The sequence below is a fragment of the Elephantulus edwardii genome, unplaced genomic scaffold (assembly GCF_000299155.1).
Source record: "Elephantulus edwardii isolate Elephantulus edwardi_28Jun2011 unplaced genomic scaffold, EleEdw1.0 scaffold00178, whole genome shotgun sequence".
NCBI lineage: Eukaryota > Metazoa > Chordata > Mammalia > Macroscelidea > Macroscelididae > Elephantulus > Elephantulus edwardii.
In genome coordinates this window covers 795,999-802,796 of record NW_006399928.1, presented here as the reverse complement: position 1 = coordinate 802,796, position 6,798 = coordinate 795,999, and the positions used below count along the sequence as shown (strand labels likewise).

Sequence of the window (6,798 nt, the reverse complement as noted above, 5' to 3'; positions counted from 1 at the left end):
ACATCTCTAATATACTTCTTTCTGGATTTGGAGCCTTGTGGTGTTTCTTGCTCTGTTCTGCTTCCTGGTCCAAGTATAGGTTTCACATGAGCACAGTCTGGTGCTCTGTAATTTATATCCTTCTCAAAGTTATCCACAGTTTGTTGTGATCCACAGAGTCAAATATCTTTGTACAGTCAATGAAACATTGGTATTCTTTGCTTTCAGCTAAGATTCATCTGACATTGGCTATGATGGCCCTAGTGCCATGGCCTCCTCTAAACCCAGCTTTTATTTCTGTTAATTCTCTGTAGATGTACTGTTCTGAAAGGCTTTGGATAATCATCGCCAAGGTTTTGCTTATGTGTGATATTAGTGATATTGTTAAAAAATTTTCACACTCTGTTGGATCACCACTTTATGGAATGGGAATAAATATGGGTCTCTTCTAGTTAGTTAGCTAAACAGCTGTCCTCCAGATTGCTTGGCACAGCCTGGTGAGCATGTCCAGGGCAGCATCTGCCTATTCAAATATATCAATTTGTATTCCATCAATTCCTGGGGCTTTGTTTTTTGCCAACTCCTTCAGAGCAGATTGATCTTTATATTTCATCACCATTGCTTCCTGATCATATGTTGTTTCATGAAATTATTTTGTGTCATCCAGTTCTTATTGGTACAGTGTCTCTGTGGTAAATGTTCTTGTTGTGTACTATCAAGTTGGAATTTTCAGAGACAATAAATGCCCGGAAGATTTCCCATTCTTCTCCTGCATCCAGGTTCTTCCTCTCTTGTTGTTTCCCTCCACCATTCCAAGCACAATGTCCTTCTCCAAGGAACACTCCTGGAAAACTTTGCCTGCACTTTCTCCTAAATATATCTCTTTGTTATTTTGGCAATTTATGGGATATTCAACACTCTTTTCCAACACTACAGCTCAAAGACATCAATTATTCTTTTGTCATCCTTATTCATTGTCTAGCTTTCAGACACATAGCAATTGACTGAAAAGACCATGACCTGAATCAAGCATACATTAATATTCAAACTGACATTGTTGCTCATCAATAATTTGGAGAGGTCCCTGACATCAGACTTTCCCAGTGTAATACATCTTCTGATTGCTGATACCAAAGGTAATGGTTGTGGATCTAAGCAACATGAAATAATTGACAACTTCAGTTTACATTCAATCTTTAATCGAGGTAAACTCTTGTCTGAGAATTGTGCTTTCTGTATAGGGTAATATTAACAAGAATAACTTGATAGATTATACAGCAAATGTATATAAATGAGAAATGAAAGACAAGAATGGCTGGACAATTCAATGTAATAAATGTTACTGAATTGTATATGCAGAAATTGTTGGATTACTGTGTATATATTCTTTACAACAATTAAAAACAAATGTATACACAGGCATAAATACATATTTATCCATCTAGATCTATATGTATATAAGTTGTTATGTGCCATAAGGTTGCCTGCAACTCATAGAGATATTATGCACAATAGCTCTGAAATATGTTCCATCCTGAGCCAATATGTCTTTGACACACCCCATTACCTCAGGTACTGTGTCAATCCATCTCATCCAGAGTTTTGCTCCCTTACACTGTCCCTCCACCCTTCCAAGCATTTTTCGAAGGACTAGCCCTCCTAGAAATATGCCAAAGAATGTGAAATGGAACTTCAAAATCTTTGCCTCCAAGGAGCAACTTGGTATCACCCTCTCTAGGAAAAACCTGTTTGTTCTGTTGGCAGTCCACGGAATGTTCAATACTCTTTTAAGGATAACTCAAATGTACCAATCCTTCTCCTGAAATCAGTAGTCATTGTCCAGCTCTCTGATGTTTAGCAAATCATTGTAAATACCATGGCCTATATCAGGTACATCTTAGTCTTTAAACTAACATTATTGCTCTTTAGCACTCTGGAGAGGTCCCTGACGAGATTTTTTCCAACGTAACTGGTCTTTTATGTATGTTATTAGGTACTGTTGAGCCGAGTATGACTCTATGAACAATAGCCGTGAACCTTGTCCTGTCTTGTGCCATTCTCAAAATCTCTGACACCTTCAGCCCATTGATGTAGTCACTGTGTCAATCCACCTGGCTGAGCCTTTCTCTCCTTTGCAATTCCTCTGCCTTTGATGCCCCTCTCCAAGGAATAGCCTTTCCTAGCAACATTCTCAAAATATATGAGATGAAGCTTTATCATCTTTGCTTCCAAGGAACACTCTGGCTGCACTTTTCCCAAGGCATATCTGTTGGTTTTTTGTCAGTCCATGGGATATTTAGTACTCTTTGTCAACATCACAGGTTAAAGACATCAATTATGCTTCTAATTATCCTTATTTATTGTCCAGCTTTCTGAAGCATAGCAAGTGATTAAAAAGACCGCATCCTGGATCAGGCACACCTTAGTCCTTAAAATGATATTATTGATCCTCATAATCCTTTATATTATGACATATTTATATGTTAGAAGAGACTCTGAATGTACACTGGAGTGTAGAGAAGCCAAAGCAAAGGGAGTTTATTTAATCTGGAAGTTAAGGAGTTGAACAGAAAATTTCAAAGGGAAGCTTGGAAAAACAAATATCATAATGATGTGTGAAAAGAGCTGGAGTTAGAAAATAAAAAGAATGAACTATTTTTTGGATGGTGAAATCTGCACACCAACACACTTCTTGCAAAGGACCTCCTTTATCCCTCTCCAGAAGAAGAGAAGAGGAAACACAAGAAAAAGTGCCTGGTAGAGACCCCAAATTCTTATTTCATGCATGTGAACTGCTAAGGATGCTATGAAATCACCACAGTCTTCAGCCATGCAAAACCAGTAGTTTTGTGTGTTGGCTGCTCCACTGTTCTCTGTCAGCCTACAGGAAGAAAAGCAAGGCTTGCAGAAGGATGCTCCTTCATATGCAAGTGGCTTAAGAAAAACATGCTGTTTTAAAACAACCCAGTGGTAGATGGATTTTGCTCCAGGACTTAAGAACCATAAATGACATAGCTGAGCCTCTACATCTTGTGGTTCCTAACCTCTACACTATAATAGACAAAGTGCTAGTCTATAGGCCTTTTATTGTAAGAACCACCTTCCCTCTGTAACTTGATTTGTGCCACTATTAGAACTTCTACTCAGAATATTATTGCTTTTTAATTTTTGACTCATGCACTTTTAACTTGTTAGTTAAATTTGTGTCTTCTAGGCTGCAACACTCCATTTTACATCTTCAAGGATATGAACATGCATGGCTAAGCATAACTGATAACAGTGCATCTAAATTCCAAAATCAGTCTCCATAATACTCTATGTGTTTCCTATTGCCAAAGGGGCCCTTTAGAGTAGTGAGAGAATATCTTCACCCTGAAACCCACAGCGTCCCTTTTCAGCAGGAAGTAGCTAAGAGAATACGCCATCCCCTTTTCCTTATGAATCAAGGTGAAGTCTCTCTCCGGGAGGAGTGATAGGGAATGGCAAAGGACACACTGACAAAGGAGATTAATCAGAACTGGCTTTCACAAGCACTGTGGCAATTGGACAATTAAAACAGACATTCAGGCTGTCTGCCCAACCTTCAGCAAGGCCTGCACCATCATGTTTTCTTGGGCAAACCTCGTTGTCTCGGCCTGGGCTGTGCAGCCACAATGGACCCAAGTTCGAAATATGGCAACTTTGAAAGATATTTCCAAGCGACTGAAGTCAATAAAAAACATTCAGAAAATTACCAAGTCTATGAAAATGGTAGCAGTAGCAAAATATGCCCTAGCAGAGAGGGAGCTGAAACCAGCTCGAGTATATGGAGTTGGATCTCTAGCACTCTATGAGAAAGCTGATATTAAGGTTCCTGAAAACAAGAAGTGACACCTCATTATTGGTGTATCCTCAGATCGAGGGCTCTGTGGTGCTATTCATTCCTCGATTGCAAAACAGATAAAAAGTTAGATGGCCGAGCTTACAGCAGCTGGAAAAGAAGTTATGATTGTTGGGATTGGAGATAAAATCAGGGGCATCTTGCAAAGGACTCATTCGGACCAATTTCTGGTAACATTTAAAGAAGTGGGAAAGAAGCCTCCTACTTTTGGAGATGCATCAGTTATTGCTCTTGAATTGCTGAATTCTGGCTATGAATTTGATGAAGGATCTAGCATCTTTAATCGATTCAGGTCTGTCATCTCCTATAAGACTGATGAAAAGCCCATATTTTCCCTTAATACAATTGCAAGTACTGAAAACATGAGTATCTATGATGATACTGATGCTGATGTGCTACGAAATTACCAAGAATACAGTCTGGCAAACATCATCTACTACTCGCCGAAGGAGTCCACCAGTAGTGAACAAAGTGCCAGGATGACAGCTATGGACAATGCCAGCAAGAATGCCTCTGAGATGATCGACAAACTGACTTTGACATTCAACCGTACCCGCCAAGCTGTCATCACAAAGGAGTTGATTGAAATCATCTCTGGTGCTGCAGCTCTGGATTAATGAAAATCAAGTGTCATCCTCAGACAAGAGGTAAAGAAGAAAAGTTAAGCCAGCTCATTTCATTATGCTTAATGCTGTTCTTGTCAGAAAGATTGTTGGTCCATTGTTCAAATTACTAAAGACAGCAAGATATTTGTAAATCATCTTCCAATAAATGATTTTAAAATAAAAAAAAACAGACATTCGGGGGGGGCAGGGAAGAAGAACGAACTGGGGAGGAGGGTAGAGAAAACAGTGCAACAATGAATGAATGAAAACCCAAAGTCTCTGTAAATGTTCATTAAAAAGAATAACATTTAATAATAATTTAAAAGAATAAAAAAATAAAAACACGCTGAATCAAAATGAATGGGAAACTATCTCAATAAACACAATTTTGGATAAAAAAATGGGACAAAGGGATTGAACATTTCTTAAGCTGAAGGAACTAAAGAGCAAATTCAAGTATTGAGTGACAATAATTAAGGATACCATGGGCAGCATATTAAATGATCAAGGAAGCATCAGAAAATGATGAAAGGTGTACAGAGTCACTTTACAAAAAAAAAATTGGCTGACACAAAGGAATTTCATGAAACAACATACAACTAAGAGACAATGGTGATGAAGGAGGAAGTTCAAGCTGCTCTGAAGTAATTGGCATAAAACAACACCCCAGGAATTAATGTATACCAATTTATATAATTCAACGAACAGATGCAGCCCAGGATATGCTCACCAAGCTGTGTCAACAAATCTGGAAGACAGCTACTTGATCAATGGACTGGAGGAGATCTATATTTATTCCCATTCCAAAAAAAGATGATCCAACAGTGTATAAACCATCAACTTGCCTCACTAATATCACTCATAAGCAAGAGTCTGCTAAAAATTACACAAAAGTAACTGGAACTGTACATCCATACAGAACTGAGAGAAGTGCAAGATGGGTTTAGAAGAGGCTGTGGCACGAAGGATATTATAGCCAATGTAAGATAGATTTGGATGAAAGCAGAGAGTGCCAGAGGAATGTTATTGACAATGCAAAGACATTTGACTCTGTGGATCACAACACATTGTGGCTAACGTTGAGAAGAATGGGAATCACAGAGTTGTGCTCATACAAAACCTATACTTGAACCAGGAAGCAGTAGTCAGAACAAAGCAAGGAACACTGTATGACTCAAAATCAGAGAAGGAGTATATCAGGGATGGGTCCTTTCTCAATATATTTTCAATCTATATGCAGAACAGATCTTTTTGGGAAGCAGGGCTTTATAAGGAGGAATACATCATCAGGATTGAAGGAAGACGTATCAACAACCTACGTTATGCAGATGACACAACCTTGCTAAATAATGGAAGTAGGGGTGTTGGAGACAGTGAAACTAGCTCAGGATAGGGCAGGGTTCAGAGCCATATTGAGTCACAATGAGTCACAGTTGACTCAATGGACACATTACAACCACAATAATTTAGAAATTCCATGACTGCAGACTTTCCCATTGTAACATGTCTCCTGATTTCATGACTGCTGAAACTAATGAAATAGACTGTGTATCCAAGTAAAATGAAGTTGTTGACAACTTCAATCTTCTTTCCATCTATCATGTTGCCTTTTGGTCCCTTGGTGAGAATTTTGTATTCTTGACAGTGAGATACAATTCATATTGTAAATTATATTATTTACTACAGCAAGCACTTCAAGTCCTTTTCACTTTCAAGGAACAAAACAGTGTCATTTGCATAACATAAGTTGCCAATGAGTCTTCTTTTTATTCATATGCCACATTCTTCATTATGGTGTCCAGCTTCTTGAATAATTAGCTAAACATGGACTTGGTGACAGAAATGAGGTTGGGGATAGAATGATAGAATTCTGCACAATAATGATTTATGCATTGCAAATACATTCTATAAGAAACACAAATCCTGGCGGTACACATGAATTTCATCTGATGGTATGCAAAGGAGTCAGATTGATTTTATCTGTGGAAGGAATCACTGCAAAAGGTTAATATCAGCAGTAAAAACTATGCCAGGTGCTGATCAATTACTCATATGCAAGTTCAAATTAAAGCTAAAGAAGGTCATATCAAATCACCTCTGAATTTAAAAACCTACTGAGGAACAGTTTTGAGGTCTTAACATTAATGAACGAAGACCAGATCAGTTGTGGGAAGATATCAAGGATATCACCCATGAAAAACACAAAAGGTGATATCTCATAGTTGTTTTGATTTACATCTCTCTTAGAGCTAGGGATTTTGAACATTTCTTCATGTGCTTGTTGGCCATCTGAATGTCTTCTTTGGTGAAGTGTCTGTTCATATCCTGTGTCCA

General features: G+C 38.2%; 1 pseudogene; it reads left to right on the top strand.

The window, feature by feature from the left end:
• The first annotated feature begins 3,582 nt into the window (after positions 1 to 3,582).
• Positions 3,583 to 4,476, top strand: LOC102864645 (annotated as a pseudogene).
• Positions 4,477 to 6,798: the final 2,322 nt, after the last annotated feature.